The sequence below is a fragment of the Amia ocellicauda genome, chromosome 3, assembly GCF_036373705.1.
Source record: "Amia ocellicauda isolate fAmiCal2 chromosome 3, fAmiCal2.hap1, whole genome shotgun sequence".
Taxonomy (NCBI): domain Eukaryota; kingdom Metazoa; phylum Chordata; class Actinopteri; order Amiiformes; family Amiidae; genus Amia; species Amia ocellicauda.
This window is the reverse complement of record NC_089852.1, coordinates 34,534,541-34,547,095: the sequence shown is the minus strand read 5'-3', so window position 1 is coordinate 34,547,095 and position 12,555 is coordinate 34,534,541. Positions and strand designations below refer to the sequence as shown.

The 12,555-nt window shown below is 37.8% G+C and overlaps 1 protein-coding gene across 1 annotated transcript in view; it reads right to left on the bottom strand.

Annotated features, from left to right (window-relative positions):
- zbtb20 (zinc finger and BTB domain containing 20) overlaps nucleotides 1-10,720 on the bottom strand; it is a 65,629-nt gene extending 54,909 nt beyond the window's left edge. The window contains exon 1 of the mRNA XM_066699132.1: nucleotides 10,689-10,720. The gene's annotated coding sequence lies outside the window, so the exon portion shown is untranslated. The remainder of the gene's footprint in view (nucleotides 1-10,688) is intronic.
- Nucleotides 10,721-12,555: the final 1,835 nt, after the last annotated feature.

Sequence of the window (12,555 nt, the reverse complement as noted above, 5' to 3'; positions counted from 1 at the left end):
GCATCGCCTGCCTACACAACTGCTCCAAACTGCACTGCTTTCACTTTATTGTAATATAAACAGATTGCCAAAAAAAAAAAAAAAACTTCACACACGATTCATGCTCATTTCAGTGTTCGTACAGGAATATGATCAGACTCCTCAAGACAATAGTCTCCAGCCACACAAGGCTGCAGTAGTATTTTCCAACACTGAATGATTTGAGGAGGTCGCCCCCCTTCCAGTGCCACACTAACTGCCCTGTAGGGTGACTTTCAGAGGACACGAGAGTTGGACTTCCACAATCCCCTCATGCTTTGCTTTTATGGTCAGACCGGTCAGAGTAGCATTGACCATAGGGATAAACACACAATGAAGATAACCTGCAAACAGAAGCCGACTGGACCGTTAAGTCCAAAGATATCTGTCGTAGGCTGTCAGGTCCACTGCTGCCACACTAAAACTACCTACACAAATTTATATGTTTAAAACTCCAATATCTAGTTTAATTCAATATTGTATCAATGTTTTAAATAGTGCGTGTTTGCCTTAAGAGATCTCTATATGGAGCTTATTGTGAGTGTGTACTCTGTTCAGAAATACAAGTTTTTTTTTCTAATGAAGTGACAGGTTTTAGAGAAATGCTATAATCTGGACCTTCTAAGGCAGAGTTTGATATATTGACAGATATACGTGATGCCTGGAAGTTTTTTTCCGTTTTATTTTTTTTCAGCTTTATCCCTGAGGAATTCATGTTTTCATGCAAAAATATTTGGTTTCTTGTTCTTGGGATTCAAAATTCTATGGTCTGCCTCTTGCTTTTAAAAAATAATATATATATATATATATATATATATATATATATATATATATATATATATATATATATATATTTCTGTTCATAAAGAATTCATTTTTAATAAGTAACCTTCATTTACCTTTTTGTCTGACCCATTTTCTTGTATTCATATCCCATTCTGTCTTTCATGTCTCCTCCTAGCATTTCAATTTAAAATAGGTTTGGAATGATGAGTCACCGAAATAGACTATCACTGAACAACTGATTCAGAGACGAGAAGAAAAAGAAAAAGTAATAAAAACTGCCGGCTTTAAAAAATATGCACAAACTGAAGGTAATACATAAAATACATCATCAGACAGAGTTGGTGAATTTCAACAGTGAGTCAAACTGAAAAATGAAATACCTCTCCTCTTATTTCTTGGGAAAAAAATAAGCAATCTGGCAGACATAAAATGTAAAGAAGTCAGATATTCTCTGCAGACAGCAAAAGTGACAACACGTATTTCATTTCCACTCTGTAAAGTATGACTGGACGGTATAAAGTGACTAAATATTAGCATGTAAGAATCTGACAGCCGCAGTGTATGACTGAAGGGTTGAGTGTAATAAATGCTGTCGACAAGTTGGAAAACAAAATTACAGACTGACAGTTTTTATACTTTATTTTTAACAGAAGAGCTAGGCTAGGCTGAAGACATGGTGGCAACTGAAAGAAGTTTCTCCCAGAACCGAAAGACATTTCTTTTTGACTCTTTCATTGTGTGCTGCTGGAATATTTATAACAGTTGTGCTAAAACTAAGAGTGTACTGAGGAAAGACAGCTGCACTTACAATCGCGCTGAAGCACTGGTGCCAATTACAGTGGTTTAACAGCCGACAAGGACAGGAGAGCTGAAATCATAATTTAACATGCATCAAAATATTTCAGTTTCAAGACTATGTTTTGGTATAAATTACTGGCTGGAATATAGATGATTTTCAGCAAGAATAATTAGGAGATTATTGTTGATGATAGAGACTTCTTATTTTATTTGTATTATTAATACAAGTTATGTGGAAAGTATGACGAAAAGGAATGTTTAAGGTTCGTGCATCCATCAAGATCAAGCACTTTAACTTTCCAATGCATTAGTCAAGCTGACAAAAGATAAGAAGAAAAATAAAATTATACTTTTTTCTTGGCTCATAAGAAAAACATACATTCTGTCATTTTACTCTCAAATAGTTTGGGAAAATGCCAAAAAGATAAATATTCTTTTGGCTCTAAAATTAGACTGAGCTGGGTCATCTTCCTCTGGACTTCAATCTTTGGATCATTTATGTAATATACGGATTTAAAAATAATCTGATACATAATATTCTAGGCCAGGACCAAACCAAACCTTTGAGCCACACACCAGTTGTGAATTATAAATCCACTAATTGATGCCAACTTTGAAGACTGACCAAGGATTCTTCTTCCTACCTTAAAGCAAACCGGCCAAGTGGAGGGAGGGTTCAAACCTTTGATTTGGTCTGGGACTTATTATTCCAATTACAGCAAACATTCAATTAAAGCAAAGCAAATAGATGAAGAAATAACCCAAGACAATGAGACAAACATTAACAGTCCATACTATAATTTTCCGCACACAAAGCATGAAGTTTGTTTGTCAGAGAACTATTTATAGAACACACACGAGAACACAACTCACAGTTCCAAAAAAATATACGTTACAGCAGCCAAGAAATGAAGTAATGCTCAGATATAAACTTCATTAAAAAGAGAGTAAGCCTTACTGATCAATTTCTACTGCATTTGTGGAGTGTAAAAAAAAAAAAAAAACCTAAAAACAACAAACATTAAAAGAAAATTCCCAGTCACAGAAACAGAACTGGAAATGCTCATAATTAATACATTATGTTTGATCCATTGGATTTATATAGAAATGTTGAAAAGGATGAAAAAAACAAGAGCATTTCACAACTGGAAGGTTTCCTCAGGGCTCGGGTTGGTTTTGCCTGTAGCTGGGGAAGTTGCTTTGGAAGACAACGTACCAATACCCTATATGGTGGGCGCTCAGATAAAACCACATTGCTTTGAAACACATTCATATTTCCCTCTCCTGTCAAGTCACGACACAGATACTACATCAGGCCTGCTCAGAAGTGCCCCCAGTAAACATCCCATTATGCCTATGAAGGCCTTACACAAGTGTAATGCTCAAACTTACAGAAATACGACTTGGCTGAACGTTTCGATCCAAAATATCACAGTGGCTTCAGTCACCAGCGTTTACAGTACTTCCTCTGAACAGTGTTGCTCAGACCCAGACAGATCTTCCCTGGTACTGTCCCAGCCAGGCAGAGGTACTGGTTTACCATGGGAAGAAGTCTCATGAAAGGCAACAAAAGGTTATGAGCAGACCTCACCATGTGATCTCAAAGCCAAATTAATAAAACAAAAGACACATTTAAAGCAGGGTGAATGCAGAGTCTCAATTAAATATAATAATAATAATAATAATAATAATAAGATGAAGAATAAAAGGGATCCTCTTGTGTTATCTGTCTTTTTAATAACACAGGGGATGCGACAAGCAGTGTTTTTTGATTTCCTGACCTGCAATGAGCAGTCACTAGCTTTTCCATTCCTCTCCCCTGATTCTATCGGTGCATCTGGTGGCGGTGTGGCTGTGTAGAGACACAAAAATCTCCTCTGTATCACAGCACTGGTTTCTTCAGCTTCCCCGAGGCGGGGTGATCAATATCGCTCTAATAACTGTAATTTGTAGGCTTCTGAGCGGCTATACATATCAAATTTAGACGGCTACAGATCAGGTACATTTTAATATAAGACACTATACCCACCTCCTGCGACTTATAATTTATTAGAGATGCAGGGCGTATTTTCTTATCAAAATGTCTCTGTTGTTGCTGTGTTTTTTTTAACGGTTGAGAATCACGCTGTGTAATTCAAGTATAAATGCACCCCTATGAGCTTTATTTTAATAGAGATGTAAATAATAATTGATGTATTCTTCGTTCAGAAGAAAATAATGTTGTAAAAAGGAGTTTACACATCATGCCATGTCCAGTGTATTTAAAAAGTAGGCTGCTAGGCTCTTAAACTAAGGTGGTTCTGGAAAGTGGAGCACAATGGGACACAATTCGTATCCACTAGACATACCAGGAATACACTGTGCAGCTATAGAGCAATGGAATATCATATAGGGCAATACTATAGATTGGCTTTGCAGATAAGTTAGTCCTACCAGAGAGTATACAGATACCCACAGATAAGTGCAGAGCCGATTGAGACGCCCACAAGATAAGCTGTACAGACAAATGACATAAAAGTGATTATCCTGGAATGCCTATTTCTGCTCAAACCCGTCACGGTGAAATTAAATTAATATTTTATATAACAAATAAAAAGTTTGACTTGAATAAGAAGCAGCTACACGCATGCATCCATATGCATTATATCTTGGTGTGAAATGTCAAGTTTCAGACTGCAACTACAATTGTCACTTAATGTCACTGACAAAGGCCCTGAGCTTTTGTGTTAGCAACAGATGGAAAACAAGATTTTTGAAGAACTCGTCAATGCAGCAAATACCAATCTCTGTTTTTTCCCATAAATTCCTAAACCATATGTCAGTCCCAGTATGAATAGGTTATTGTTTACTCAGACTTAATATATAATTTTTTGTACTAACATTTTAAACAATGAATATGCCGGACTTTTCCCCCATGATGCTGTGGTTATTTTTTTCACACAGAACTCGTCGGTCATGCGTCTTAATTCCGTGCGGACTCTGATTTTGAACCACTATGAGACATTGCCACTTTAAAACTAAAATCTAAAATCCAGGCCTTCCAAGCATACAGTACACAGCTGAAGCATCATAAACTTGAAAAATGGCAGAGTTCTGCAAAATAATAAAAGTTATACCAGAAGACCACCATGACTTTATGGTGTAAAGAATGTATAAATAACACAATGTGGATTAATGTGCTGCACACCTTGGATCTCACCCCACATGCAATTTACTAATTCATGCATGTTTACTTGTTTGTTATGCCGCTGAATCCCATTGGTCAAACAACATCTGGGTAGCATTAGCCAGCAAATGTTCTCTTTTCGATGTCAATTCTAATACAAATTTTGCAAGTAAGGAATTTTTTTTAATACAGAACCACAGTAAGATAAAGTCAGATAAAGTTCCTTGAAACAAATTACTGAGAAAGTTATGTAAGGTAACTGCAGGTCAGATCTGAAGCTATTGGTAGGAACAGACAAGAATCTACCCTGCCTCCTTCTTTGAACTCAAATTGAACTTGTGTAGGGATCTTCTGACAATACAAACATGTAATTAAAATCATCTCTGAGATTGTAAGTGGAAATTAAGCCATTTACTAGGCACATACTATCATCCTGGCAATATTGAAACATTCCCGTCAGAATTCTGCAGAGAATGTCATTTATAAAATATTATTCTCATTTTGCCTTCCCCATGGTTTCCATTTTCAAAGCTTTTCGAGTAATTTAAGAAGCATACATAAATTTGTGTAACCTTTCGCCAAACACGGATACAGTAAAATACTCTATTACAAAGGCATTTACATGTATTTATTAATTATTTGTTTTATTATTATTGTGCATCAGAACAGAACACCATATTTAACCATTCATCTAATTAAACAAGTTAGCCAACCACTGTTTATTAACAGGAGACATAACAAAGCCGTCCAATTAATGAGTACCAAAGGACAGAAGCAGTATCATTTCAAATACTTTTGACTGTATATTATTTCCTTAACTTCCTAATAAAATGTATTTTATACACTCACCTAAAGGATTATTAGGAACACCTGTTCAATTTCTCATTAATGCAATTATCTAACCAACCAATCACATGGCAGTTGCTTCAATGCATTTAGGGGTGTGGTCCTGGTCAAGACAGTCTCCTGAACTCCAAACTGAATGTCTGAATGGGAAAGAAAGGTGATTTAAGCAATTTTGAGCGTGGCATGGTTGTTGGTGCCAGACGGGCCGGTCTGAGTATTTCACAATCTGCTCAGTTACTGGGATTTTCACGCACAACCATTTCTAGGGTTTACAAAGAATGGTGTGAAAAGGGAAAAACATCCAGTATGCGGCAGTCCTGTGGGCGAAAATGCCTTGTTGATGCTAGAGGTCAGAGGAGAATGGGCCGACTGATTCAAGCTGATAGAAGAGCAACTTTGACTGAAATAACCACTCGTTACAACCGAGGTATGCAGCAAAGCATTTGTGAAGCCACAACACGTACAACCTTGAGGCGGATGGGCTACAACAGCAGAAGACCCCACCGGGTACCACTCATCTCCACTACAAATAGGAAAAAGAGGCTACAATTTGCACAAGCTCACCAAAATTGGACAGTTGAAGACTGGAAAAATGTTGCCTGGTCTGATGAGTCTCGATTTCTGTTGAGACATTCAGATGGTAGAGTCAGAATTTGGCGTAAACAGAATGAGAACATGGATCCATCATGCCTTGTTACCACTGTGCAGGCTGGTGGTGGTGGTGTAATGGTGTGGGGGATGTTTTCTTGGCACACTTTAGGCCCCTTAGTGCCAATTGGGCATCGTTTAAATGCCACGGCCTACCTGAGCATTGTTTCTGACCATGTCCATCCCTTTATGACCACCATGTACCCATCCTCTGATGGCTACTTCCAGCAGGATAATGCACCATGTCACAAAGGTCGAATCATTTCAAATTGGTTTCTTGAACATGACAATGAGTTCACTGTACTAAACTGGCCCCCACAGTCACCAGATCTCAACCCAATAGAGCATCTTTGGGATGTGGTGGAACGGGAGCTTCGTGCCCTGGATGTGCATCCCACAAATCTCCATCAACTGCAAGATGCTATCCTATCAATATGGGCCAACATTTCTAAAGAATGCTTTCAGCACCTTGTTGAATCAATGCCACGTAGAATTAAGGCAGTTCTGAAGGCGAAAGGGGGTCAAACACAGTATTAGTATGGTGTTCCTAATAATCCTTTAGGTGAGTGTATCTGAGCAGTAAAATATGAAATACAAGTCAGCATATTTTTCTTGGGATTAAATTACACAGACCCGCCTGCCAGTTGTCTTCCCATTAGCTATACAAATACAATGCATTTAATTTAAGAACTTTAGCTGTATATCTGTAATTGCTTTAAGAAGATCAAAAGGTGGTTAATTATTCCTAAACTGGAGATCAAAAACAAAGTTGTAATACATTTATTTAGTGCATACCTAAAGCAGCACAGCCTCCGCACCTGCACTAGACTGGCATAATGATGTGCGTCTGTAATAAAGGCCTCGGCTACGTTTTCCCAGGCTTTAACTAATTTCTTCTCATTCGAAGGTAAGCACTGAGTTTGTACATCGACTGAGACGTGTTGTACGGGTTCTGGAGAAGTACGGTGAGGTAGAACCATGACAGAACCCCCCATCAGCATTTGAAAATAAATGCCCCCCTTTTTCCTCTACGCACCTTCCCCCATCTTAAGTCCACCTACTCAAAAAGTGTGCTAGTACACTGAAGACAGAAAGGAAGAGCGAGGGAGAGACAGACAGAGAGAGAGGGAGCATGACAGTAATGAATCAGTACTGATGCATTACCCTTCATGACTATAAAGAAATCTATGGACCAGAGGCCAGTTGCAAAAAACTGAAGCTTCCCCTTAATATTCCCCTTGGGAGTGAAGATGCTGCACACAGATCCTCCACACACTGAAATCAATACACTACACAGCTGAATTCACCCTTATGGAACAAACATGAATTTTAATATATGGTACCTGTGTGATCCTAATATTTTTATGCATCCAAATTGGACCCCTTTTGTACATTTAATATAAAGGGAACATATTTAAAATATATGTTGGTCTGTAATCCATAAACATAATTTATATCTTGAAAATATATGGAGGAAATAATCCTTGCTGTGTATTTTTCAAGGTCAAAATCTGTAAAAACAATTCTGAAAGTCATGTTTTTTCTTTGCATTTGTTTATGCAGAGTGATTGTCCATTATATTTTCTATTATTCACTATGTAAACTTATTTGTATCTATTTATTTAGTTTTAAATAAACATTGATACTACATTATTATACAATTATTCCTCAACACCAAAGTCCTATTAAAATACTACTAATAATCATCAAGATGGCAGAAACACAAAGCGGTTGCCAACATGACATTATTATATATAATATTATATATAATATCTACTTCTAAAGCACACTCCAATATATACCAGAGAGTGTGAGCTTTCTATCAGACACTATTTTCCATATTACACCTTTTATTTATATTTTTACATTCAAATGTGTAGCCTTCATAACTTATAACCACGTGAGGACTAGAATAACATGGGTTTGATGACATGGATCACTCAAGACATATTTGTTTAGGCTGCTGTATTACAGGTACAGTCTAATCTCCTGGGCTGTTATGTACTTATTAAATTCCGCTCCCTCATGCTCCCGACTGCTTATGCGTTGTTAGCACTTCTATCGTTTTACCATAACTTATCCTATGCCTGCCCCACCCCTCAGCACATACCTGGGACTTTACTGTATTATGTCTGCACTTGAGAGCTGGTTCGTACTAGAAAGTATGCTTATTGTGTCTTTTACGGAGAGTATTTTCTGCAATTTGTAACTCTTTACAATATTTTCGCCTGGGTAAGAACATCTGCTAAAAAATTAATATTAAGACTAAACGTAATGGTACACAGTATCTGGGTTCAATTCCCTTGGTAAAGAAGAGATTTCAGTACCTTACTGAGGAAAGATGTGACTCAAAAGGAAGTGGTCTTAAAAATGATCTGGCAACAACTTTCAAACTCCCACTAATTCAAAACGGTTTGATCTTTATTCTTTTATGCAGCCATGGCAGCACAAGTGGTTTTTCTTTTGATAACTTTAGACATTTAGTCACCACGGAGGATGGCTGGCTGACTTGTGGAAAGATCTGGCTTGAGAGAATGCACCAGGCTGGCTCTAGGTTTGCCATCTGTGACTGTGGAGTTGACGATGGGCTTCAGCACCAGTTTATCCAAGGCAGTGCATACCAATGTATGAATAAGGCTGAAATCACAGCTCCAGCTATGCCATACATTCCTAAGGACCCAGTCACCTTCTCTGTGGTGGTTACCATCAGGGACTGATCTTTCACTCAAGCGTATCTTTGCAAAGACTCCTAAAATAGCCCGTGCAGCTGTGGTAGAACTTGCAAGTATTGAAAAGCATACAAAAGCAAATTTGCAGAGAGAGGGAAAAAAAAAAAATGAACACAAACATCAAACATAGAAGTTTAGGTAGAATATATATGTATGACAATTACACACACTCTGCTGTAGAGTAGGTGTGGGACATTAATGGTGAGATTAGTTTAGCATTAAAAGGTTTTGTGTGACAATCTGCTGATTAATATCTGAACAAAATGCATTATGCAGCCACATCTCCATTTCTCTTCATTATTACTCGTAGCCTACAGAGATTTCTGCTGGTTATTGTATTGTGGTCTCCCGTTTATTTAATCCATTTAAAACTCCAGCTAATCTCACCCTTGCTCTCAGACTACTGAACCAGTGACTCAATACCTACTTTTCTCTCACCACTATGAGAATATGCTAACCAAAGTAAGTTTGTACCCTCAAATTGGCAGAGAATGAAATAAAGACATTTGTTAAGTACAATATTTACATTAATTTGATAACGATTTAAATAAGGTGTAAAAGTTCACAGCAGTAGATTTTCATGTTTCGCATTTAATATAAGTTGACGCCAGACTTACCAGTATTTTTTATTCATTCTATATACTTTTTGCCTTTCCCTGCCTTTTTATTTTTCAATTTAACTTTTTAATTACGAACTGCCATCATCTGCATTTTTCAGTCGAAGTACTGCACCATTGTTTTTTGTTCGCTGTTTTTTTAAACTTAATTTCAATTAAATATTCATGTTTTCTTTCAACTCTTCTAGAAATAAATGTATTCCAGTCCAAGCAAAGGATGGCCATTGTAGTGCCCATATAAAAGTAAACAAATTGCTCTGGTTAGTACAGAAGTACCCAATCCATCAAGACTGGGCCTGTAAAGGTGAAAAGCTTATAGTATTTGTGTGCCGCACTACAGTACTTATTAATTAAATTGGATCCGCAATAAATCACATTATATTGTATCAGTTCAACTAAAAATAAGTCTAATTATTATGACAATAATTTCAAGCATAATTTATGCAAATAATTACCCTTCAGCACAATCTAATTAATTTCATCATTGAAAACATTACAGAAAATTGCATTATCAGGATGCAAACATCAATTTTTTTTAAAACAACTTTTCAACTTGTTTTCATTTGTTAATATAACTTGTATGTGGAAGGCAGCAGTCATACGAAAAAATTAAATCCAATACTGCAGTGTCGTGGTACACAGATCTGATCAGAGAAGAGTGGCACTCTCTCATTTGGACAGGGAGGCACCGTGTTTGTCTTTCCGTTGAATGACTCAAATATAAACAGGAAAATCGACAATGTTTGGAAAATGAATGCACAGAAGCCAAGTTTAACCACACAATTTCACTAAATGGCATACCTCATTATATGGATAAGAAAAGTGCCATGATGTATGAGAAAATTGCCCCTCCTGTTTTAGATAGACCAGTGGTTTTGCACTTTGGATTAAATGTCAGATTTTAGTGCCCCAGACCTGCCCCCGTCCCTTCCCTGTTTAGGGAAGAGATCCGGTGACGGCCTGACCCAGGGCTACTGGTCTTTAGTTGGCAAGCTGGGGGATGCTCTGCCAAATCACTGCTTTACAGTATACATGGGGATAGGGTTTAAGTCTTTTACTACCCAAAAAAAGATTACTTACTTTTCCAACTTGATCTCTTCAAAACCCCTTTCAAGACAAGACAATCAAAAAGTTGAGATTTTACTCCATTTTCACTGTATCATTAGAGCTTCACACTGGAGCCATTATTACATTCAACTTAGAATTGTGTCTGTGAAAAACAAGTTATTTGCATTTGAACATCAAAGGTCATGTATAAAAAAAATCGGCACCGTTTAATAACAGCAACTGGAAGAAGATTGGGTGCACTACATTTGTTCAGCAGGATTATTTTTTCATTTTGTTTTGGTTGTAGATGACCACACCTTTCTGCTATCTGCAAGTTCCCTTTGAATTCATGGGCCCTCACCCTTCCTAAATTGTGCTTGCCCTGGCAGTTGCTTTGTCTACAGCTGCAGGCACCGTCTAATACTCCATCCCCACACCCTCATTGCTCCTCAGAAACAGAGCCCAGACCGTGTCATGCGCTTAACTGCCTGCCTGCTCACAACACTAGATTTTCTTCCTCTAGCATGACTTTGGTAAAGCAATGCTGTCCGTTATCTCAAAGATCTTCACTTGCTAGCTTGTGTGCAAACGCTCAGAGCACCAGGACACAAAGCTCTTGGCATGGTCTTGTGGAATCCTTTTTGTACGGTTTATTACTTCTTCCTGATGGACCGTTTTTTTTTTGTTTGTTTTTTTGGGGGGGGGGGTAGGCGGAGTAGGGGGGGTGGGGGTGGGGGGGTTGGAGTAAGCAAGAGTAAGCCTCACCTCCCACCGAGCCTCAAAGGGATGTGGTCTTAGTGAAAAACTTATGAAACTGACTGTTGCTAAAGATAGGATTTCCATGTTTAACAGAGTTCATTTTAAGAGCTTTAACACAGGCACTGCTTGTGGCACTGTGTAAACTGTAGGTGCCAGAGCAAACCACACATCAGCAGCCATACCTTTTCTTAGTACAAGTGAAAAGGTCTGCTGCATTCACGCTTCAGTAACATACACGTTGGAAACAAGGGATTATTTGTGTGAAGCTCTATTACGGGGCGAGGGGGCGGGGGGGTGGGGGGAGGCAATTCTGCCATCTCTGCTAATGATTATTTCTCTCTCTGGAGTCTTGTGAGATTTCTCGTGTAGAATGTTTATTTATTCCGATATGTCTCTTTGTTCATAAAAAGGTGCTATTTATTCCCCATACGGTTATAATTTCTAATATGATTACTAACCAGTTTATTATTATATATCCACAAATATATGCATACATTCATAAAATCTGCAAAAAGAGGTTGATAATGGATTAAATAGTGTAGTAAATAGTGTAATCCCTTGGGAGAGTTTATGGAGCAGAGTAAAATAATCTTGTCAATACAAAATATATAATTTCCACTGGATAAAAGTAAAGAATGTTTATCTGTGTGAAATGTATAATTATTATAACACTAGTAAATACCATGGACGAGGTCAGGTACAGTGGCCATGAGCCCGTGCCCAGGGATAGAGTGAACTGCTGGTTGAGAAAGCCTTGTTGAAGCGGAGCAGGACTGAGACTCTCTGCTCCATCCTATGGGATCTCTGTGAGCTGTGAGTCCAGACAGGACAGGTAATGTAACAGCATCACAACCCTTAGCAGCAGAACATTAAATCCATTTAGACAATCCAAAAATAAACAAACAAATAAAACTAGATGAAGTGCATATTGTTGGAAAAAATAAAACGCACACACAGACAAAGACAAGTTAACACGCATATATTCATTTAGTTAAAAATGAGACCCATATGGGCACACATTATTCAGTATGTGGGCTTCAGGAATATGACTGAATTTGCTAATGATTTCCGGTCAGGATTAAAACAAACAGCTTGTTGCAAATCTCATATCCCCGCCATATCAGTGGTGCTGGAAGCAGCC